At 34.2% G+C, this 25,460-nt stretch overlaps 1 non-coding gene across 1 annotated transcript; it reads left to right on the forward strand.

The window, feature by feature from the left end:
• Positions 1-11,704: 11,704 nt before the first annotated feature.
• Positions 11,705-11,811, forward strand: LOC112999871 (small nucleolar RNA R71). Its single transcript, XR_003265089.1, has one exon. It is a non-coding gene; the product is annotated as a small nucleolar RNA R71 (small nucleolar RNA).
• The last annotated feature ends 13,649 nt before the right edge of the window (positions 11,812-25,460 follow it).

The following is a 25,460-nucleotide window of genomic DNA, read 5'->3' on the forward strand; positions in this document are numbered from 1 at the left end:
ATGAAAAGTAAGTTACCTCACGCCTATAAAAGAAGTAGGAGGCAGAAGGAAAAGACACACCGAGTCTCAGAGCTCTCTAGTGAAGAAATCCAAAGTTTGAGTCTCTCCCTTAGGGGAAATCCTCTCTTTTCTTAGTCATTCCCCCTTTTCTTACTACTATTCATCTTTCCCCTTCTTCTATTAGCCTCTGAAGTGTAAAGTCTCTCATGGCTATGAGAGGCTAAACCCCCTCTGTTGGGAGTCTAGCAGCCAACGCCTTTGTAATGTAACTGCTCTTTTTATCTATTAATGCAATTTCAATTTCTATTTTTTATTTTCTGCTTTTCATCTTTATTGTGTGCTTTGGCCATCCATGCATCTATTTTTAGGGGTTATACATTGGGAAATGGTAATTTCTAGGAAATTGGGAAAGGGCATCTCAACATTGCATTACTATGGATAAAGTGACTTTGTTGTGCCTCTTCATACATCTTTATACTTAATATTGTTTATGATTCAATCTTTGCAAAGGGATTTGGGAGAGAGAAAACATAAATTAGGCTCTTCATCATGAGGGATCAGGGTTGAGCATATTAGTAGATGTGGGTGGAAATTGAAAAAGCAGTTAATAGAGAAAAATATTAATATTGCATCAAGGGTAATTAGGCATGCTAGACCCTAACATTATTACATTCTGAACTCATTTTTTTGCATTTAAATTATTGTTTATTTTTTCCTTTCCTTTTACCCCCAAATTTCACACTTACAATTCCTTTTCTCTTTTACTTCTTTTCATTGCTTAAAAATTGGGTTTGCATCACTTAAGTATAACCAAAGTCCATGTGGATTCAACACTTGGACTTTCATTTTAAACTTTACTACTTGTGACAAATTGGTACACTCACCAACGAGTTAACAATTATGGATATTTTTCTTCTCTCCTTAAGAAAAATTCTCAACATTTTTTTTACTCTGGACTGGATATTTGTCCAAGTGAGAAGGAGTTTAATTCTCTTCAAGTATGATTTCTCTGGGTGGCAAAAATAGGTGAGTTTTTTTTCCCTTAATAAACTCTCCAACTTGGGTCAAATTAACCAAAGTTTAATGAACTTTTCTAAATATCAAATTCTGGGAAAATAAAAAGAAGGAAAAATTACCTTTCTATATTGCGAGCCAAATCTATATGTAAAAGCTCAGTTTTTTATAACTAGAAGCAATTCAGATGCAGCTCTTTTGGAAAAAACGGTTTTTATTTTCTGTAATACATTTAAAAGCTTAAGTGAATTCCACTCATTTTGTTTTCCCTCCTCATTCTCAAAGAATAAAGCAAGAAATAATACCTTGGTTGAAAATTGAAAAGTTCTTGATAACTTTTATGTGTCTGGTCATAACGATATTGTATAATATCTTGAAAAAGGATACATAATGTATTGTAAAACAGAAAGTGGTGTAATAATGCTCAACATTTTTTCAATTAAAAGATAATTTCTTTTGAAAATTATAACAAATGTAGAATATTAAGTATTTACTACATGATGTAGCTCCATTGGAGCTTGTAGGCCTAGGATCTTCTTCATCAATGGAGTCATTTGTTTCTTGAAGTTTGATGGCAACGGAATGGAGAAGGAGAAAGATGATTGGAGATGACACTTCAAGGAGAAGATGAGTCTAGAAGAAGCTTACCACCATAGGAAGCCATCGATAAGAGCTTGAAGGTAGGAGAAGATGAATGGAGGGAAAGGCAGAGAAAGAGCACAAAATTTTGTGCTTCAAAAGAGGTCTGAACTCTGAAGTTTAATTTTCAAATGATCAAAGTTGAAAAAATGCACACACATGACCTCTATTTATAGCCTAAGTGTCACATAAAATTGGAGGAAAATTTGAATTTCTATTCAAATTTTACTTGAATTTGAAATTGAATTTGTGGAGCCAAAATTTCACTAATTATGATTAGTGAATTTTAGCTATGGTTCAGCCCACTAATCGAAGATCAAGTCCAAGATTCTCCACTAAGTGTGCTTAGGTGTCATGAGGCATCTAAAGCATGAAGGACATGCACAAAGTGTGACTATATGATGTGGCAATGGGGTGTAGCAAGCAAATGTTCACCCCTATCTAAAATTTAATTGTATTGGGCTTCTCCCAATTCAATCAAATCTATTTTCCAACTCACACATCAAATATTCACTCAATGAATGTGAAATTACAAAACAACCCCTAATACAAAAACTAGTCTAGGTGCCCTAAAATACAAGGGCTGAAAAATCCCACATTTTAAGGGTACCCTACCTACATTATGGAACCCAAAATACAAGGCTAAAAAATAATGAAACCTTAATCTAATATGTACAAAGATAAGTGGGCTCATACTTAGCCCATGGGCCCAAAATCTACCTTAAGGCTCATGAGAAACATAGGGCCTTCTCTTGCATCTCTGGCCCAATCTACTTAGAGTATTCTATCTAATGTCCTTGTGGGGTAGGATTGCGTCACTACTACGTACAAATCAACCAGAAAAAGGGAAAAGAAAATGAGAGTAAATATTAGAAGTGAATGAGATATTCTTCTTTTGCATCAAATAGTATTTTTCAATCTATCAGTGAAGATTATTTTCTTATAAAAATAATTAAAGTTAATTTTATCTTTTGCTACTATGAAATTAGTGACTGAGAAGCTCAATTTTACCCCAACAAGGAAGGGTTCCCACAACCCTCTCATATATGTGCTCAATTTAAGCAAGCTAATCTGAGACACTAACCATTTTCTGCCCCGTAGCAGGCACATGAGAAGACTCTTCATCACTTGCAATGATGAGGGTGCACTTTACTTGGAAGCCAAGTTGAACCTTAATATGGTTGAGTTTCTCACACCACCTAAGCTAGAATTTCTAAACAAATTGCTCCCAAGTGATCCTAATAAGATGCATTCACATACAGAAGCCTTGCCCCAAGTACTTGTACAAGTGAACATATTCAATTGTGCTGGAATAGCTATAGGCACATGCAGTCTCCATACTATTCTTCATGCTATATGTCGCGGCTCTAAGGAGGAAGTAGCATTTCCTTATTTAAGTTCTGCTTCCTTTTTTTCACCATTGAATGATTTGAGTTTACATGACCATGTTGATCAAAATAATGAGGATTCAAGTGCAGAAAAAATGTGCACCACTACAAGGTTTGTGTTTGGTGTTGAATCGATCAACACTCCAAGAGCTTAAAGCAAAAGATGGTGATTATGATGAAAGATCAAAGCCTCTGACTAGATATGAAGCATTGGCTGCATTCATTTTCCTAATCCTAGCGTTTCAAACATCTAGTTTAGACATTTTCAAATGAATTCATTTTCACATAGAAACATTTCAAATATGTGTCAACACAAAAGAATGATAAAATGTTTGTTGATCTCCAGAATGGTCGAAGTAATCACTTATCAAGTCATTGTTAAAGACAAAGACATCTTGGGATAAAATGAAAAACAAGTGGATGTCATTTTTTCTGGCCCAAACTAATTAATAGGTATTGAATTAGAGGGAAAATACTAGTTTGCTAGACACAAAAGCTAGGTAACAACTTTTCTAGCAAACCAACTAGGTGCACAGTGCACTGCAGAGCTAATAAATTTAATGGAATCCTGAAATGAATTAGCTCCACACATAACCAATGTCTGGAAGCTGAGCAAAGATTCAAAGACAATATTTGCTTTCTACTTAGCTGTTAGTTTCTTTAAGTAGTCGGCTGTAATTTTTAAATTTCTATTTTTTATTTTCATAGCCATCATGTACCTATAGCTACTGATACTGATCAATTATTACTTGAGTTCATAATTTTTCTCTCATACTTGATAGATAGAAAAAATAGGGTTTTGTGTCAATATCACTAATTCTGTCTGAACTAACAATACAATGAATGATAAGTTTTTACTTGTATGGATTTTAATGTATACATGTCATCACCAATAGATTAAATTAAAAATAAAAGCATATGTTTATACAAAATCTACCTATAGATACTATTACATTATGTACACTAATCAAGGAAAATCATAGTAAGTCTAATTTGAGAAGGATTTGCCTTGTATTACAGAGAAAACCATGCATGGCTGATCGAGGCCGTACCCGAATCAAATAAACATGAAAATGCAGTAACTAGGAAGTGATCCTAGGTCGTTTCCCAACGAGCAGTGACAAACCAAATGTTCATAATATACTTGCAGTAACAGTAACGATTGAGGGGGTTGTTTTTTTTGTGATTAAAGAGCAGAACAAGTAAACTGGAATACGAAACTACTAATATTAAAAACGGGTTGTTTCCTCTGATTCAGAAACCATTCTCTTATCCTGGGTTATGGAGAATTCGTCCCTAACAGTCAACCACTTAATCCAACCCTATTTCAATTTACTAAGCGAAAATCAACTTAGGGTTTTCAATACGTGATTAGGCACCACATACACCAGTTAGTCCTTCGTCCATTAAGCATGAATGCAAGTTAGGCTCAGAGGCAATTAATAGAACACGAAGTGTGCACTGATTAATATTCACGAATTTGGGATAACTGGTGAAGGGAAAACTGTCAGGAAACCACATTACAAGCGAAACCTCAAAGAGAGTTGGGCTTCATCCTCAAAAGGAAACAACACCAGAAAATCTAGCCTTCCATGGATTCAAACAGAAAACGCAAATGAAACATGAAGCAGAAACGTAAATGAACAGAAATGTAAATGAAACACAAACGTAAATGAGAGTAGAAGAAGAAGCAAGAACGAAATTGTAATTAGAAGCAGAAAACGTAAAATTGCATTACGTGAACAGTAGCATCAAAGCAGAAAACGTAAAACCCTAAAACAAAAGCTCTGAATAATGAATAGCATAACAGAATAGCCTTGCACGAATCCCAAGGCTGCTATTTAAAAAGAGTCACTCAAAGTCACTGGGCCCTATTACAATACTCTGGCCCAAAACGAAATAAACACTGAACAACATAAAATAAAATTGCGAAATTTCCTAATTAGAAATTAGCTAAGGTAAGCACTGCTTTATTTGCCCTCTTCAAGTCCATAACCAAAATCCGGATTAAGCCCAATGTTTCATTAATTCCTGAAATTAGATTAAAAACATCAAATTAGCTAAATGAGCCCAAATAATAAAACTGTCTGATTAATTGACAATTAAGACCAATCAGTAATTAAAATGGTGCAAAAAGGGTTTAGAAAATAGAAGAAAATGATGGCACATCAAAACCCCCCATACTTAGCCTTTTGCACTCCTGGGCAAAATGAAACAAAGAACAAAATCCAAGGATATCAAAGAGAGACAAACAAAAACATTCACATATTTCTCAATGAACATCAAGGAATGAAAGGAATGAGTAACATCTAACATAAGGAGATCCAAAAAGTCAAGACATTCATGAAAATCATCCAAGCAACCCAATCATGGCAAAATAGTTAATCAGCTCAAGAATGAAAAGTGATAAAGCCTCACAAGATATACACTCTATCTCTCAAGTGTCTAGGCTACTATTTACCCTCAAAGCACCCATGAAAGCAAACACCACATAAACTTGGCAAGATTCTAAAATTGACAATCAACCCACAAACACAAGCACATGAGGATCAAAAGGTCTTTTAAGGTTGTAATGGGGCCAAGGACAAGGTATGGAGAAATATGGAATAAGTGGCTAAATCCCAAAGGAATAGAGGAGCAATGGGGAATAAGTGCATATTAAGAAAAAAAATAAGAAAATAAAAAGAAGTAAAGATAAAATTTAAACATAAAGAGTAGAACCAAGAGTTTCATCATTCTTGTGTCATTTAAGATCTTATTCACTCAACTTTATTGCTTTTCTTTTTCTTTTTTCAATTTTTTTTTTACTCTATAGCCTTTGAGAAACAACATTTCACACAGCATGTCCAACATTTAACCAATATACAATGTACATCAAGTATGGCCCAAAATACATCATGAAGCATAGCCAACAAAACAAGTTATCCAATGAAACAAAAACCCCCCACACTTATTCCCAAAACAATTCCAAAGCTCCAAAATTCCTTAAGGATATGGTGATATCATGGTTCTTCATTTAAGGCTTGTAGTGAGCTTCAAAACAAGGAAAGGGAAACAAGGCTCAAAAGGGCTATCAAAGGAATTAATTCAAGGTAAGTCCATTTGGCTAGAAGCTTATAAGAACAAAATTGCCTCAATCATTTCCAAATATGCATGTGAATTAGGAAGCATCAACAAGAATCAAGCCAAGGCTATTGTGCAAGCAATCAATGGGGCAAAACACACCAAATGATTATGATGATGGATGGCTCAAATTCTCACAAAGGTAAACTCATCACTTTCAAATTGAGCTTTCAAAACTATCATGACATGTAGAGGAGAATCAAGGATTTCAAGTCACAAAATGCCAAGAACTTTTATTTTCAAAACAATTACCCATTTCTTGAACATATCCTATAATTCAAAGAAAAACATGCAAAGTCATACATGCACACAAAATTGACCCAAAATATTAAACTAAAAATCCGACGAAACTAACAACATTAACAAATTAACACAACTAACAAATTAACAAAACCAACAAAACTAGCAAAACCAAAGAACACTCCCCCCCCCCCCCCCCCCCCCCGAACTTAAACAACACATTGTCCTCAATGTAGCACAATTAAAAGATTAAAAACAATTAAACCATCAAAGAGAATCGGACAAGTGTAATAAAAGCAAAGAAGGAGATAGGAAAAGAAAAACTCCCTAAGTCATGGTGGAGGAAGAGTAGGGTGGAGTAAGGAAGTCTCTTCCACCACTACGTCCACTAAAGAAGGGTTCGTGAGGAATGGCTTAAGTCGATGTCCGTTGACCTTGAAGCTCTTGTTTGTGGAGTCGCTTTTGATCTCAACTGTACCATAAGGAAAAACATTAGTAACAACAAAAGGACCAATCCACTTAGACCTCAACTTACCACTCATGAGTCCAAGCCTAGAATTATACAATAACACTTTTTGCCCAACCATGAAGTCCTTTTTAACTATCATGCTATCATGGAACTTCTTGGCCTTTTCTTTGTAGAACTTGGCATTCTCGTAGGCTTCTAGGCGGATTTCATCTAACTCACTCAGTTGCAACTTTCTTTCCTCACCAGCTTGATCCATAGAGAAGTTGCAAGTCTTCACTGCCCAGTAAGCTTTGTGCTCAATTTCCACTGGAAGATGACATGTCTTTCCAAAGACAACCCGATAAGGAGACATTCCTATGGGTGCTTTGTAGGCAGTCCGATGTGCCCAAAGAGCATCATCAAGCCTGGTACTTCAATCTTTCCTGCTTGGCTGCACAATCTTCTCTAAAATTCGCTTGATTTCCCGGTTAGAAATTTCTGCCTGTCCATTGGTCTGGGGGTGGTATGGTGTGGATACCCTGTGTACCACCCCGTACTTTTTAAGCAGGGCATGCATTGTCCTGTTGCAAAAATGGGTTCCTTGATCACTAACAATTGCTTTAGGTACTCCAAACCTGCAAAATAGATTAGACCTGACAAAGTCTGCAACAACTTTAGCATCATTAGTTCTAGTGGGCTTGGCTTCCACCCATTTTGAAACATAGTCAACTGCAAGGAGAATGTAAACATAACCAAAAGAGACAGGAAAAGGACCCATGAAATCTATACCCAGACATCAAACACCTCACAGAATAGCATAGGTTGCTGAGGCATTTGTTGTCGCCATGTAAGTGTATTTCCTGCTCTCTAACACTGCTCACAAGTGCTGCAAATCTTCCACGCTTCTTTAAAGATGGTGGGCCAATAAAAACCACAATCAAGCACTTTGCGAGCTGTCCTTTGAACACCCAGATGACCTCCCAGTGCGGAAGAATGACAGAACTGCAGGACTGAGTCAGTCTCATGATCTGGAATGCACTGTCTAATGACCTGATCACTGCACAATTTCCACAAGTAGGGGTCATCCCAAATAAAATGCTTAGCATCACTTTTAATTTTATCTTTTTGGGCCTTAGATGCTAAGGGAGGAAAAACAGAAGCAACTAAATAATTGACAATATTAGCAAACCAGGGAGTAGAAAGAGAGTCAGAAATACTATACAGTATATACAAATGATCATCCAGGAAATCATCCTGAATAGGTGAATCTGCATCAGATACACGTTCGATCCGACTCAAATGATCAGCAACTAGATTTTGTGCTCCGCTCCTATCACGGATCTCTAAGTCAAACTCTTGGAGCCAGAGCATCCATCGGATCAACCTAGGCTTAGAATCAGCCTTCTTCAACAAGTACTTTAGAGCTGCATGGTCAGTATAAACAATAATGCGGGTACCAAGCAAATAAGATCGAAATTTTTCAAGAGCAAAAACTATGGCTAGAAGCTCTTTCTCAGTAGTAGTATAATTCGCTTGGGCAGCATCTAAAGTCCTAGAAGCATAATATATCACCCTGGGCAATTTATCAATTTTCTGAGCAAGGACAGCCCCCAATGCATAATTTGATGCATCACACATAAGCTCAAAAGGGGCTGTCCAATCGGGTGCCTGGATGATGGGGGTGGTAGTCAGCGCTCTTTTGAGGCAATCAAAAGCCTCTTTGCATCTGTCATTAAAGTCAAACTCCACCTCCTTTTGCAACAAGTTGGACAGTGGAAGGGCTACTTTGCTAAAATCCCTTATAAAGCGCCTGTAGAATCCTGCATGACCAAGAAAAGATCGCACCTCTCGCACACAAGAGGGGTAAGGCAATTGTGAAATAACAGAAATTCTTGCAGGATCTACTTCAATACCCTTATTGGAAATAATGTGGCCTAAAACTATACCTTGCTCAACCATAAAATGACATTTTTCAAAATTTAGAACAAGGTTAGTTTCAATGCATCTATTCAAAACTTTTTCCAAACTATTCAAACAACCATCAAAAGAGGATCCATATACAGTGAAATCATCCATAAACACCTCTATGCAATTTTCTAAAAAATCACTGAAAATACTAATCATGCACCGCTGGAAGGTACCAGGGGCATTGCACAGGCCGAAAGGCATCCTCCTATAAGCAAAAGTGCCGAAGGGGCAGGTGAATGTGGTCTTTTCCTGATCCTCAGGAGCAATAGTAATTTGCATATAACCAGAAAAACCATCAAGGAAACAGTAGTGGGATTTACCTGCCAGGCGTTCAAGCATCTGGTCAATGAATGGCAGGGGAAAATGGTCCTTTTTGGTAACCTGGTTCAGCCTCCTATAGTCAATGCAGACTCTCCAACTATTCTGCACCCGAGTAGGAATCAGCTCCTCCTTCTCATTTTTTATCACTGTGAGGCCGGTCTTCTTCGGGACTACCTGGACGGCACTCACCCATTGGCTGTCGGAGATAGGATAAATGATTCCAGCTTGCAAAAGCCTTGTTATCTTCTTCTTCACTACATCAAGAATCACCGGGTTGAGTCTTCTCTGTGGCTGTCTTACTGGTTTAGCTCCATCCTCTAAATTTATTCGATGCATACATGTGGATGGGCTAATACCAGGAATGTCCGCCAGGGTCCAGCCTATAGCCTTCTTATGCTTCTTGAGAACTGACAACAACTTCTCCTCTTGCTCATCAGCAAGGGAGGCAGATATAATCACTGGAAAACTCTTGCAATCATCCAAGTAAGCGTATTTTAAATTTGATGGCAGAGGCTTCAATTCTGGTGTGGCCGGCTGGACAGTGATAGAAGGAGATGGTTTCTCAGCCTTTACCTCATAAAGAAAGTCAGAGGTATGTGTACTTCCTGAAACATGGTTAGTCCTATCTGACTCTAGAAAATCAATCTCGAGAGGTAAAACACCACCACCACTAGACATGCAATCAATATCACTCTCAGATTCACTCTCAGCATCAAATTCAGATATATGATCAAGTACAATTTCAGACTCAATGCATGAAGAGTGAGAGGCATGCAGATTAGAATAAAGATCAGTCATGTATTCATCAACAACATGGTCAATTATTTCAGCACGAAATACAGAAAGATCTTCAGATGGGTATTTCATAGCATCCAGAATATTAAAATGAACAGTTATATCACCAAACTCCACGGACAGTGTGCCTGCATAAACATCTATCTTAGTTCTAGCAGTTTTCATAAAGGGTCTGCCTAGAATGATGGGAACTGATCCTTGAGAAAATCCATCTTCCATATTCAAAATATAAAAATCAATAGGGAAAATCAGTTCACCAACTCTAACTAAGACATTTTCTATGAAACCAACAGGATAGGCAACACTTCTATTAGCTAAATGAATTACCACATCAGTTGACTGCAAGGGACCTAGAGATAGAGAATTAAAAATAGACAGAGGCATAACACTAACAGAGGCTCCTAAATCTAGCATGGCATTGTCAAACTTACTATTCCCTATAATACAAGGTATGCTGAATGTACCTGGATCTTTGTATTTTTCAGGAATTCGAGGAACAGATTTACCAATCAATGCGGAGACATTTCTGCCCATGCTAATTCGTTCACTTCCTTTAAGCTTCCGCTTATTAGTGCACAGCTCCTTCAAGAATTTAGCATATCTTGGAATTTGCTTTATTGCGTCCAACAGAGGTATGTTTACCTCTACTTTTCTAAATGTTTCCAAGATCTCTTTCTCTGCCTCTTCCATTTTTTTGTTGGAAACTGCTCTAGAAGGGAATGGAAGAGGGGGAATGTGCTGCTTCTGCAAATCAGAATTACCTGTGGAAGAAGATTCACCTGCACAGAAATTGTTAGGTAAATTTTTGTCATCACCTTTTTCTGGAGTAGAGTAAAGTTTGGCAGGTTCATTTGCAGATGAGGAAGGTGTTACGGGTTGAGGTCCTTGACACTGCTTTCCCGACCTCAATGAAATGGCACTGACATTTTTGGGATTTTGGACAGCTTGAGAAGGTAGCTTGTCAGAATTCTGGGATTGTTGTTGATTCAATTGTGTAGCTAATTGTCCCATCTGATTAGTCAAGCTCTGAATGGAAGCTCTGGTCTCTTGTTAAAACTACATGTTTTGCATAGTCATTTGCCTCACAAGTTCTTCGAGGGAAGGTTGTAGAGGGGCCTCAACTGTTGGCTGTTTCTGGGGTTGTTGTTGTTGTTGGATTGGTGGAGGAATGTATGGTCTGCTTGGGCCAACAGCATTTTGGAAGGAAGGAGCAGGCTGCTGTTGTTGTGGCTGAGGGCTGGACCATCTGAGATTAGGGTGATTCCTCCATCCAGGGTTGTATCTGTTGCTGGAGAGGTCATAATTGTTCTGCTGTGGTTGATTTTGCTGCTTAGGTTGAGGAGGTCTATTGTAAATATTTGCAGCATAAGCTTCAGGCTGCTCAATTGCTCCAGGTTGCTGCATGGAAGGGCAAAGGTTTGTATGGTGGTCAGTAGAGGATCACAAACCACAATCCCTTGCGACAGGTACAGATTTCTGATTCAAGGCCAGCTGGGTTACCAAGTTAACCAATGCATCCAGTTTGCCTTCAAGCTTCTTAGTTTCAGATGATGCAGATGGGTTTGTAGCTACCTCATGCACTCCTCTAATGACTATGGCATCATTTCTGGCGCTAAACTGCTGGGAGTTGGAAGCCATCTTCTCAATTAAATTTCTGGCTTCAGCAGGAGTCATGTCTCCAAGGGCTCCACCACTGGCAGCATCTATCATACTTCTCTCCATATTACTAAGTCCTTCATAAAAATATTGGAGAAGAAGCTGCTCTGAAATCTGATGGTGGGGGCAACTGGCACATAGTTTCTTAAATCTCTCCCAGTACTCATACAGGCTCTCTCCACTGAGTTGTCTAATACCTGAGATATCCTTCCTGATGGCTGTGGTCCTGGAAGCAGGGAAAATTTTTTCTAAGAATACTCTCTTAAGGTCATCCCAGCTCGTGATGGACCTTGGAGCAAGGTAATACAGCTAGTCATTTGCCACTCCCTCTAATGAATGAGGAAAAGCCTTCAGAAATATGTGATCCTCTTGGACATCTGGGGGTTTCATGGTGGAGCAGACAATGTGAAATTCTTTCAAATGTTTGTGCGGGTCTTCACCTGCAAGGCCATGAAACTTTGGAAGCAAATGAATCAGTCCAGTTTTAAGAACATATGGGACATCCTCATCAGGGTATTGGATGCACAAGCTTTCGTAGGTGAAATCAGGTGCAGCCATTTCCCTTAGAGTCCTCTCACGGGGTGGAGGTTGTGCCATGTTCTTAGAATGTGCAAAATCAGAATGCTCATAATCAAAATGCTCAAAATTATAATGCTCAAGATCAAGATGTTCAAAATCACCAATAACAAAATGCACAGATTCACCAGTAATGGAATGCTCAGAATGATCAAAAGGTATAAAATGATGCCTAACTAATCTGTGAAATGTCCTATCTATCTCAGGATCAAAGGGTTGCAAGTCAGATGGATTGCCTCTAGTCATACACTACATTCAGCATGCACACAACTAGTTGCCTTGTCATGTAAATAAAGGTGTAGGTTTGAGCTACAGCTACCCTCAAATGATATCCAAATGACTTGAAATTTTGTGAGCAACCTTATAAAATGATGAGAAGATAGCACAAAAAATTTCAGACAAAAATTCAAAGTCTAACTATGAAAGCTAAAATTGGTAGGTTAAGAAAAATAAGTGAATAAAACTTGAAAAATAAAAAACTTTTGACAGAATCGCTTTTTTTGGACGATGGAGACCTCAGCCAGCCTATGTGGGCTGCTAGGGCGTAGGAAATTTTTTTCTACCCCAAATGCATAGATAATAATTGCGATTCTGATAACCGGAGCAAAAGTTATGGCCGTTTGAAGTTTTGACAAACACAAAATTTGCTAGTTTTTTGGAACTTTCAAATCTGACCAAACTAAAGGCTCTAGCTATTTTTCCCACAAAATATGGATTAAAAGAAGTTACCACAAAAAAATTCAGCCAAAAATAACAACCCTAGCTACTAAAACAAAAAATCACAAATAATTCAGCATGGGTGGTCGCTAAAATCCGTCGCTAAGGGATTTCTACTACCACTCTGGTTTGCCGCAAGCAGGAATGGTTGCTAAGTCCGTCGCAAAACACTATTCACAGCAAAACACCCAAAACTGAAACAGGGGAAGCGCTCAATAGGAAAACTGAAACAGAACACACACTAAACAAAATATCAAGATACTAAACGACACTAACACACATACTAACACAATACTAACAATTAAACATAAAACACGAAAGAATTAAACACACAACGCTAGCTATTATGAACCTTTGGACACTGCTCCCCGACAACGGCGCCAAATTTGATCGAGGTTGTACCCGAATCAAATAAACATGAAAATGCAGTAACTAGGAAGTGATCCTAGGTCGTTTCCCAACGAGCAGTGACAAACCAAATGTTCATAATATACTTGCAGTAACGGTAACGATGGGGGGGGTTGTTTGTTTTGTGATTAAAGAGCAGAACAAGTAAACTGGAATACGAAACTACTAATATTAAAAACGGGTTGTTTCCTCTGATTCAGAAGCCATTCTCTTATCCTGGGTTATGGAGAATTCGTCCTTAACAGTCAACCACTTAATCCAACCCTATTTCAATTTACTAAGCGAAAATCAACTTAGGGTTTTCAATACGTGATTAGGCACCACATACACCAGTTAGCCCTTCGTCCATTAAGCATGAACGCAAGTTAGGCTCAGAGGCAATTAATCGAACACGAAGCGTGCACTGATTAATATTCATGAATTTGGGATAACTGGTGAAGGGAAAACTGTCAGGAAACCACATTACAAGCGAAACCTCAAAGAGAGTTGGGCTTCGTCCTCAAAAGGAAACAACACCAGAAAATCTAGCCTTCCATGGATTCAAACAGAAAACGCAAATGAAACATGAAGCAGAAACGTAAATGAACAGAAATGTAAATGAAACACAAATGTAAATGAGAGTAGAAGAAGAAGCAAGAACGAAATTGTAATTAGAAGCAGAAAACGTAAAATTGCATTACGTGAACAGTAGCATCAAAGCAGAAAACATAAAACCCTAAAACAAAAGCTCTGAATAATGAATAGCATAACAAAATAGCCTTGCACGAATCCCAATGCTGCTATTTAAAAAGAGTCACTCAAAGTCACTGGGCCCTATTACAATACTCTGTCCCAAAACGAAATAAACACTGAACAACATAAAATAAAATTGCGAAATTTCCTAATTAGAAATTAACTAAGGTAAGCGCTACTTTATTTGCCCTCTTCAAGTCCATCCCCAAAATCCGGATTAAGCCCAATGTTTCATTAATTCCTGAAATTAGATTAAAAACATCAAATTAGCTAAATGAGCCCAAATAATAAAATTGCCTGATTAATTGGCAATTAAGACCAATCAATAATTAAAATGGTGCAAAAAGGGTTTAGAAAATAGAAGAAAATGATGGCACATCAATGACCATTATTCATTTGACATGAAGCTCAAATTAAACTAGTTGGGTGTACAAAACCAATAAAGCACCTATTGAGGGAACATTAAGTATAATAGTTAGGTAGAGAAGAACCTGTCGAGGGAACAGTACAAGCTCCAACTAGCTGACCACCACAAAACCAAATGCACGTTTTCCAAGAGCTAGTGCTAAAATACCATGAAATAGTTCTAAATATGAATTGGGTGTACATTGAATAGAAATTCCTTTCCCATTCAACCCAATAAAGCATGAAATTTAGAGGCGATAATAAAACCCTGAAAACAAACCTTCAACAATGATGGTGTTACACAATGGCACAGGACGTTCCACCACGGGGCAGTTTTGGAAGAAACCCATGACGCCCGACAAGTGATGAATGGCATGAGCTAAGTGAGGGGGAAAATGTAAATTTATGCATGAATGAGGGCAGGAGGATCTGTGAGTGACTTCAAGTACAAGGGTTAGTCATTTAATTGACAGCGCATACCACGACAGTGTTAATAGAAAAACGTGAATTTCTCATTTCAACGACGATCATAGCTGGACTCATCATTGTAAGATTCATATGAAGATGAGTTTTGTTTCACCGTCGCACACCATAATTACAAAATTGCCACCGCCTATTCTTCTAAAACAGTTTCAAAGGGTCGATGTGAAATGTGCGTCGTAAAAGAGGGTTTTTCTAGTAGTGTGCATTCTACATTATCAACAAGGATATGCATATTAGCATATGAAATTGTTCCATTCTTGTATTCTTAAGTCTCAAATCGAAGTAATGGAGTTTTCAGTTTCTACCTTTATGATGCCATGTGGACTCAACCCAACACAAAGCGAGAATCCTCATAGCATATATAACAAAACACATGAGAGGGAGAAACAAAAAGATCCCTTGAGACGATGAACACTATGGTGAGAAATTGTTATCTATACCTATCATTGTCAAGATCTAATTAACCAAAGGTGCACAGGTGAGGATAATATTTTAAAAAAATATTCAAAAGTTGGAAAATGGAGGGCTTATAAGTAATAGCAATGATGGAGGTATAAACAATAATAGCATTATTTTTTATAATCATTAAAAGCAGTGTGATTCTTAACATGTAACATCTACAATTTATGGATATTAGTAATAAACTAGCATTTTGCCCGTGTCGATGCACGGGCTCAAACTCTTATTTGAATATTACCAACACATGAGCAAAGTTCAATAATGTAGAAGCAAAGCTTCATGGTGAACAAAGGTGACTCAAAGGTGTTTTGATGATAACAATGATGATAACAAAAGATGATGACAAAGGTGATGACAAAATGCTCAAAGATCAATCAAAGAACAACTCAAGTGAATCAAAGATCAATCAAAGAACAACTCAAGTGAATCAAGAACAATTCAAGAGTTCAAGATAAGAATCAAGAAGAATTCAAGACTCAAGAAGAAAGTTTAGAGTCAAGAATCAAGATTCAAGGTTCAAGATCTCAAGAATCAAGATCAAGATTCAAGAATCAAGAGAATGCTTAATCAAGATAAGTATGAAAAGGTTTTTCTCAAAAATTGAATAGCACATGGTTTTTCTCAAAACATGTTTACCAAAGAGTTTTTACTTTCTGGTAATCGATTACCAGATTGTTGTAATCGATTACCAATAGCAAAATGGATTTGAAAAAGTTTTCAAGTTGAATTTACAACGTTCCAATTAATTTCGAAAAGACTGTAATCGATTACAATGTTTTGGTAATCGATTATCAGTGCCTTTGAACGTTGATATTCAAATTCAAATGTGAAGAGTCACATCCTTTCACACAAAAGCTTTGTGTGATCGATTACACTGATTTGGTAATCGATTACCAGTGACTGTTTCTGAATAAATCAAAAGATGTAACTCTTCAAAAGGTTTTTGACTTTATCAAATTGGTTTTAAGTTTTTCTAAAAGTTATAACTCTTCTAAATGGTCCTCTTGGCCAGACATGAAGAGTCTATAAATGCAAGGCTTTGATTTGCTTTTCAATACACTTTTACATTCATTCAATCAATCCTTTATAAGCCTTGAATCTTTTTGAACTTCTTCTTCTTCTTTGTACCAAAAGCTTTCTGAAGTTTTCTGGTTTTCCAAACCTTGAAAACTTGTGCTATTCATCCTCTTCATTCTTTTCTCCCTTTGCCGAAAAGAATTCGCCAAGGACTAACCGCCTGAATTCTTTTTGTGTCTCTCTTCTCCCTTTTCCAAAAGAACAAAGGACTAACCGCCTGAATTCTTTTGTGTCTCCCTTCTCCCTTGTCAAAGAATTCAAAATGACACAGTCTGAGAATTCTTTTGATTCTTCCCATTCCCTTATACAAAAGTGTTCAAAGGACTAACCGCCTGAGAATTCTTTTGTATCCCCATTCACAAAGTATCAAAGGTTTAACCGCCTGAGATCTTTGTCTTAACACATTGGAGGGTACATCCTTTGTGGTACAAGTAGAGGGTACATCTACTTGGGTTGTTGACTGAGAACAAGATAGGGTACATCTCTTGTGGATCAGTTCTAATGGAGGGTACATCCACTAGGTTCAAAGAGAACAAGGGAGGGTACATCCCTTGTGGATCTTTGCTTGTAAAAGGATTTTTACAAGGTTGAAAGAAATCTCAAGGACCACAGGTCGCTTGGGGACTGGATGTAGGCACGAGTTGTTGCCGAACCAGTATAAAAACTCTTGTGTGTTTGTCTCCTTCTTCCCTACTTTTTTACTTTCCGCTGTGCATTTTAATTTCCTCTTTTATTTTTTGTTAAGTTTCTCTTCTACTCCTCATTCTCTTAACAACATAGTAAAAGCCTTAGAAGAGTAAATTTTTTAATTAGTAAAGGTTTAGGAATAATTAATTCAACCCCCCCCCCCTTCTTAATTATTCTGAGGCCACTCGATCCAACAAATAACGATGTTCATTTGTATGATCATAATGTTGAACTATGTTTAGAAAAAGTAACATAAAGTAAAAATACAAACAAACCTAATGCTATTGTAGATTGTTGGATGGTGTTGTTGTAGTAATGAAAGAGAGGCTGCACAATAAAGAGAGATAAATGAGTTGATTAGATTTGTGGATACAATTAGTGATCATTTAATAATCATAAGTACGACAATGGTACTACATACACCAATATTCACCTGAAAAGTAGACATTTAAAATCAATATACTTTAGTGGAGGTGATATAATAACAAACATCCAACAATTGTCTTGGTTATGTGATGCTACAACATAAAGAAATAAATGTATTATATATGGAAATTTTGTAAATTAAATAATGACATGTTGAAAATGATGTTAAAGGAAAATGTAGTAGGTTGAGAATGTAGGACTTGTAAGTATAACATTTTGGTAAGCATACCTGTTTATAAGTTTGCATATACTTCTTTGTATACTACATTAATGGTAGATTTTTTGCAATGTCTTGTTTATCATGAATAAGAATATGTAGTCCTTTTTTACTTTGCACTCGTGAAAGTGCAACATATAGTTGGCCATGACAAAATACTGGGTTTGGTAAATACAATCCAACATGTCCCAAGGACGGTCCTTGAGACTTGTTTATAGTAATATTTGAGATTTCTTAAATGTTAAATATTACTAATATTTAAGAATATATAAAAAAAATTAACTTGTATATTTAAGCAAATAACAAATAACCATATAGTCTAGTAATATGGTTCAGATTACAAAGATGGAACATTGTCTGATAAGATTGGTTAATGAAATTATAATTCAAAGTACTATGACAAACACATAATATATTCACGAACAAACAATTATAAAAAAAACTTATGACATGTCCTATGACGTCAACATGGAAAGTAGTATGTTTGTCCCGTGAGTCATCCATATTTATTGTTGATCATATAATGATAATCTTTTTCACTTCCCATGATAATCTTTTGCACCTCAGCAAACATTTAGTCTATTAATCCATATATATATACTCTAATAATGTACTTAGTATATTAAGCGCTAACCTTTTATAGTTTCCGTGTGTCATCCATATTTATTGTTGATCAGTATAATGATAATATTTTTCACTTCCCGTGCTAGAAGAAATATTATGAATACTGTCGTATATTTATTGCGAGGCTATTACACTTCCCGTAATTGTTGATATTTATTTTCTTTATTAGAGGCTATGTAAAAAAATATTTGAAAAATTAAAAAGATAAACATAAAAAAATATGAAAAGTCAATAAATCTTGTAATAACATATACCATAAGTGAAAAAATCATAAATCTTAATAACATATTTTCTTTATCATGTCTATTGTCTTTACTATCTTTCTTTTTAAATCTCTATACTCATACATTCAAAGAATAGTGCATGTCACGATTTTCCTAGTATTGACGAAGGTCGTGAAATTAATCTATGCACATTATCGTTTTTTATCATGTTTTTATTATGATATACTGATTTAATTTGAAATTAAAATTAACAAAAATATGAATAAAATATGTTTATTAATTAAACATTAATAAATTGACAATGATTACGGCAAAAACATACAAAATTGAAGCTGGTTTTAATAATATGTTAAAGTTGATAGTGTAATATTTAAAATTGATTGTTAAGTACCTACTAATTAGGCATAAGTCAATGTCTAAATTATGATTATTTTCATATCCTAATGGAATACTAAAAAATTGAAGTGAAAGGTCAACAAACACATAACGCTTTGGGTGGAAGTTCCTTTGTTTGTTCATACGGGCGGCAGCTTCTTCATCAACCAATCCAAACAGTCCAAGAAACAGTCATTCAAGAGATACTGAAGCAAATTAAACGCAAAAGATAAAAAAAAATAATAAATGCGGATTGACATTGATGATTTTCAAAGCGAGATTCATTGGAACAAAGAAAAAGCAAAAGACATAAAATAATAAATGCACATTGACATTGACGGGAGCGGCTCAATAAATATTTTTGGAGAGATAAATTCAAGGGTAAGCGCGCATGGTAAAGAAAGGACAAAAGCCATAAATGCAATGTGACAATAAATGCAATTATGGTTCTTAGAAACATCCATTCATGGGAAAATGATGCGCATTTAATGCAAAAGACAAAATATAATAAATGTTGCTTGGAAAAAGAAGCAATGAAAACTTAAAAGGCAAAAAAAAATATTTGGAAAATGAATTAAAAAAAACACAAAAGGCAGAGAACCATAAATGTAAGTTGACAACGCTTGTCAGGGACTTGTTTGTAGAAGGATAGTTGATAGTTGATTAATCCAATTGCTTCAAGGTTACTTGCTTATTTCAGTTAGCTTTAGATGTTGTAGTCTGATATAGCTGCTCTAGAAGTTAACATTCTAGCTGCTTGGTCTCCAATTTCTTCCATCAACACCCTAAACTAACCATTACAATACACAACATCAACAATACTTTAGCATAAACGGTTGAGAAACACAAATAATCCAACAAAAATAAAGTCAATGATAAACATTTTGAAGTGAAAAAATCTTCTGCATAAACGACTGGGAAGCACAAAGATTTCATAAAAAAACATTTTGAAGACAAAAAATATTCTGCATAAGTGATACGTGTACCATGAACAAATATGAAAAAAATTAATGAACAAATATGAAAAAAATAAACAGAAGCATACAAAGGTCAACAGAGAAAATGCGAGGTACATAAAACCACTTAAAAATCGCACAGAGGAGGTAACACATACCCCACTACCAAAATCGCACCAACAACACGATATAGAAGTGTATTTTTAATTAGTTCAAAAAGCTATAAATCATGTAAGAAATTTAGAGTACACTCATAATTTTATAATTTTATTTTTCTTAAATTAAATAAAAGACACATTATCAATATTTTTTTACCTTTTTTTGTATCATACAATATGTGCTCATTTTTAATCATAAAAAAATATGGATGAGAATAGACACTTACCCATGACTTCTTGCTGCTTGTAGAAAACATCTTGATTCCTTAAATGAAAAACATCAAGAAATTCATTATACCCCAAAAACGAAAATGAAGAAAATTGAGAAAAACATCAAGAAATAGTTGTAGCTTTGGTGTGTTTATGAACAACTACTCATGGAGTTAAACCGTAAAGTAAAGAAACAAAGAAAAAAACATATACTCTTGGAGTTTGAGATAAAATCGCAGCTTTGGTGTGTTTATGAACCGCTACTCATCGAGTTAAACCGTAAAGTAAAGAAACAAAGAAAACAAACCTGCACTCATGGAGTTTTGTGATAAAAATTGCAGCGTTGGTGTGTTTATCAATAACTACTCATCGAGTTAAACTGTAAAGTAAAGAAACAAAGAAAACAAACCTGCATTCATAGAGTTGTGATAAAAATCACTAGCTTTGGTGTGTTTATCAACAACTGCTCATGGAGTTAAATCGTAAAGTAAAGAAACAAAGAAAATAAACCTTCACTCATGGAGTTTTGAGATAAAAATCGCAGCTTTAATGTGTTCTTCCACCAAGAACACGATATAGAAATGCAAACATGGAGAGGAACGCAAATACGATATCGTTGTTGTTCCGACCAACAAAAATGGAACCAAAACGAAAATGGAACTAAAACGGAATATGAAGAGGAATGGAGAGGAACGAAAATGGAAGATAGAGAGGATGCAAATGTGAGTGTATCACGAAAACCCTTCGAGTTCACTCAATTCATAAGCAAATACAAAATACAAACGTATTTGGAAAATGCAAACATTGGGAAAATGGTGCCACAATTAATGCGTGAAATGGGTCACGTCATTGGCATCGTATTTGGTGCATCGATAATGGTGCTACAATTAATGCATGTGTATTGATAATGGTGTCACAATTAATGTGTGAAATGGATCATGTCATTGGTACCGTGTTTGGTTCACCGATAATGGTGCTACAATTAATGCACGTGCTTTGATAATGGTGCCACAATTAATGTGTGAAATGGGTCACGTCAACGTGAAATGCATCGGTATTGGTACCACATTAATTACAAAGATACCGCATTAATTACGTTTTTTAATTCAAAAAAATAAAAAAAAAGCGTATAAACATAAAAAGCTGCCACGTAAGTCGGTATTGATGTTGACATTTTTGAACGGAAAAATGGATTAACCATATAGCGACACGTAGGCAAGGTAGGGCCTTGTTTATATATAGATAGATGATGATAAACGAATCACTTCTTTTATGAAATTAATAATAACAGTTTTTTTTTATTAGGAATTGACTATAGTAAGATAGTATGATCCAAAAGAGGAGTTATATGAAAATTCTAGAATACCCAAATTACAAATGAAAATTTAATATGAAAAATTTAACCTTCGCCCATATCTTTCATAGTTACTGCACTATGCCATAAAACACATACAAAAAAGCACTTGCATGGCCTCCTTGCAAACATTTAAGGGTTTTCTCCTTCACAAATTGGATGGTTAAGATAATTAGGATCCTTTGTTAACTTTGTTTCTTTTTGCCACAAATTCTTTTAATTTGCTACAAATTTTTAAATGATTAATAGGCTTTTATAAATATATTTTTATTCCTAATAAATATTCAATTTTGTATTTGTTTCCTAATAAATTTTTATTTTATGATGAGTCTTTAATAAAACAATAATTTTATTTTTGATCCTTGACACTTATTTTTAGCCCCTAATACATTAACAAATTTTGTGTTTATTCATGATAAATATTTTCCATTTGTTATTAATACATTATTTTTTGTCCTTGACACTTATTTTTAGCCCCTAATATATTGACAAATTTTGTGTTTATTGATGATAAATATTTCCTATTTGTTATTAATATAGACTAAAATAAAATTTTCTAATTTCTTAGGAACTAAATATAAATTTTTTTAATTTATCAGGGACTAAAACAAAATATTAAGAATAAAAAATAAGAATATTATTTTATTAGACACTCAAAAATCAGATATTTATTTAGAATAAAAAAATATATTTAAGTTTAATTAATGTAAGCAATCTTTAACATTTACAATAGAATAAATCCATAATTTAATGGGAGATGAATTCACTTTTTTTCTAGTGTTTTGACAGATTTTTCCGCATATTAAAATTCTAAAATATATATATAAAAAATGAAAACACAAAATAAATAAAAAGTAAAAAGCAAAAATATATAAAGAATTGACTTATTTTATTTATCCTTCATGTGTCTTTTCTTATGATCAGTTTTTTTTTTTTTTACTCCCAAAGTTCCCATCGTGTGCCTGGTCCATTTGATTTTCAACATGAACAAACATAGACAACCATGCTTGCAATAAAGAGAAAAACAAATGAATGTGCATATATAAATCAAAGTTCCTACAAACAAGTTTAGAAATTACATGTGGATTGGCAAAAGCTTGTGCATCAACTGCTTCTCCTTTATTTTTCATTGGGTATGAAAAGCTAGATAGATCAGGAACTATTATACTCTTGGAAAAAATTTCTGTAATTCAGCCAAAACTATTTTGAGTCACCTAAAAGTTCCAACTTCATTGTTTCCAATTTCTCTTTTACTTTCTTTTGCACGTTTTGTATTTCTATTTTAGCATTCCTTCTGACTTCATCAATTACTTTTTGTGTTCCAAGTGCAGACCTTGTTCCCAATTAGTATACGTTTTTTTAACTAGGTTAAATTATAAATATTCTTCCTTGAGAAAATATAAACAATTGGAAGCTACTATATTAGCGTGGCTAAACTCTCCCTCAAGGTCAAGTATGAGTCACGCAATTCTATTTCTAGAAAAAAAAAAAGAGAAAAGAAAGATAATTTGCAATTGTAAAACCTATATCAATTACTAATTCAACGAAATATGTCTGTTTCTTTATCTTTCTTCTTTCGTCAATATATCCCCTTAATTTGGATCTCCCTCGATTTCTTCACAAGCTGTCTCTTTTCTCCTGCGCTAATTGTTTCGTAAATTTTCTTTTAATGCTAATGGGGTTTAATCAGTAAATCTCACTCTTTCTTCTCTAATAAAAGATGTGTAAATTAATACGAGCTATGTTGTTTTCGGAAATTCCAAAATAAAAATTAACTTTAAGATATATTTTTTAATGGCTTAAATACGTTTTAATTCTTACAATTTAGTATTTATTTATATTTTTGCTTATAAAATTATTTATTTGTAAATGATATTTATTTTATTTTAAATTTTTAAAATACTTTGAATGACATCTTAAATAATAAAAAACATGATCTAATTAACGTGGCTTTCATGATGCAGCTGGGATGCGACAACGTCTTTTGCCGACTAGCATTTCATAAGGGCGGCGACCTGTGCGTGTATCATGCTCTGTAGCCGCTGAATCTGTATTATAGATTTGTTAGTGATTTTAGTTGTATGTTATTTGATTTGATTTTTATTAGAACGTATTAGTTCAATTTAGAAAAAACTAAAAAGGGAGAGCGATAGTTGTTCGGTGGAATAATCCTAAATTTGATGGGAGAAGAAACAGAGGTATTTCTAGTAATCTGGTATAGACATAGATCCCGCATAGAGAAGATGAAAGTAAAAGTGTTCAGGGGTTAGTTTTGACTGCTTAATCGACCAAATTTTTACAGGTTGAGTTTGTGTATTATAAAAGGGTTGTTGGGTTAACTAAATATGAATATTGTTTTTTATTTTAAAAAAATTTAAACAATAATTTATTTTTATCTATAGTTTTTATAAGTATATAATAACTAAATATATTTAAAAAAGATAAAATTTTGATAATATTTAATTAATATAATTAATGATTTTAATATTAATATGATATTTTTATTTTAAATAGAAATAAATTATAGTATTAATATGAAAAATATAAATAAAATTAAGATAAAGATAAAAACAACAATTAACTTTAAGAAAAAGAAAAAAAAACATGAATAGTTTAATTTAATAAATTATGTGATCTAAAAATTAATGTGTTTTATATTTAATAATTAATTTATATATAATAATAAATTTAATTATGAGATATGGGTTGAGTTGAGTAAAAAAATAGAACTCATTATTCAATTCATTAATTACCGGATTAGATCGAACTTCATTTGAATATTTATAAAAATCTAATCTCATATAATTAAATCGAGTTGAATCACAAATAAACTTAATTTCATGAATTCTTCCGAGGAAAAGGAGATCACAACTTAATTTGATAATATTGTTGGCTTGATTGCTTGAAAAAATTATATAGGTGTCATAATTTAATTTAATAAGACAACAGTATATTTAAGTATGAATTAGCATCCCCGGTCCTATTTTGCCCGAGGTTAAAGAGAAGATAGACAATTTTTCTTAATATTTTATTTGCAGATGGTGGTAGTGTAAATACATTCCGTCGTTTTAATCCCATCTAAGCTAAAAAAAACTTATTCAATCGTTACCGCTAATCGATCCCTTTTGGTCCCAAATCTTTGATATTGTTTTTTCCCATAAATGTTGTTACACATTTCTTTTATGTTTATGGATGAGTGCTCTTGGGTTTTTTATTATTATTATTAAGTACTACTTTTTTTTACTATTTACATTTTTGTCAACTTTAGAATTCTTTTTCTATATGTTTTCCTAATACTAAAAAATATTTGGGAAAACAACTAATGGCTGCTAATAATTAACATAGCTAAACTCTGATTCTCCCGCAATTAGTGGTGAGGCAAGAAAAGAAGATTCTCTCTATCTAATCAGAAAAGAAAGATAAGCTAAAGAAAGAGAAATCGTCTTCGTCCTATAAATATATTACAACAATTCATTCAATTAAGAGACATAGAAAGTAAAGGAAAAATAATAAAATTGAGACTAAAAATTTCAAATTAGTATTACTATCTCTCCTAAATAATTCCTAAAATAAATAAATCATATAAGCAATGCTTAAAATATCAGAATCATATTAAATAATCTGTTAAATATTAAAAAAATCAAATTAATTTCTATACATGAATAAAATATATTGATGTAAAATTAAATTAATAGATATTTAATACTTTAAGGAATATTTATATAATTTTATTATTTAAAGAATTATTCAGGAGAAAAAGTCAATATTTAAAGACCAAAT

Source organism: Glycine max, chromosome 16, assembly GCF_000004515.6.
Source record: "Glycine max cultivar Williams 82 chromosome 16, Glycine_max_v4.0, whole genome shotgun sequence".
NCBI lineage: Eukaryota > Viridiplantae > Streptophyta > Magnoliopsida > Fabales > Fabaceae > Glycine > Glycine max.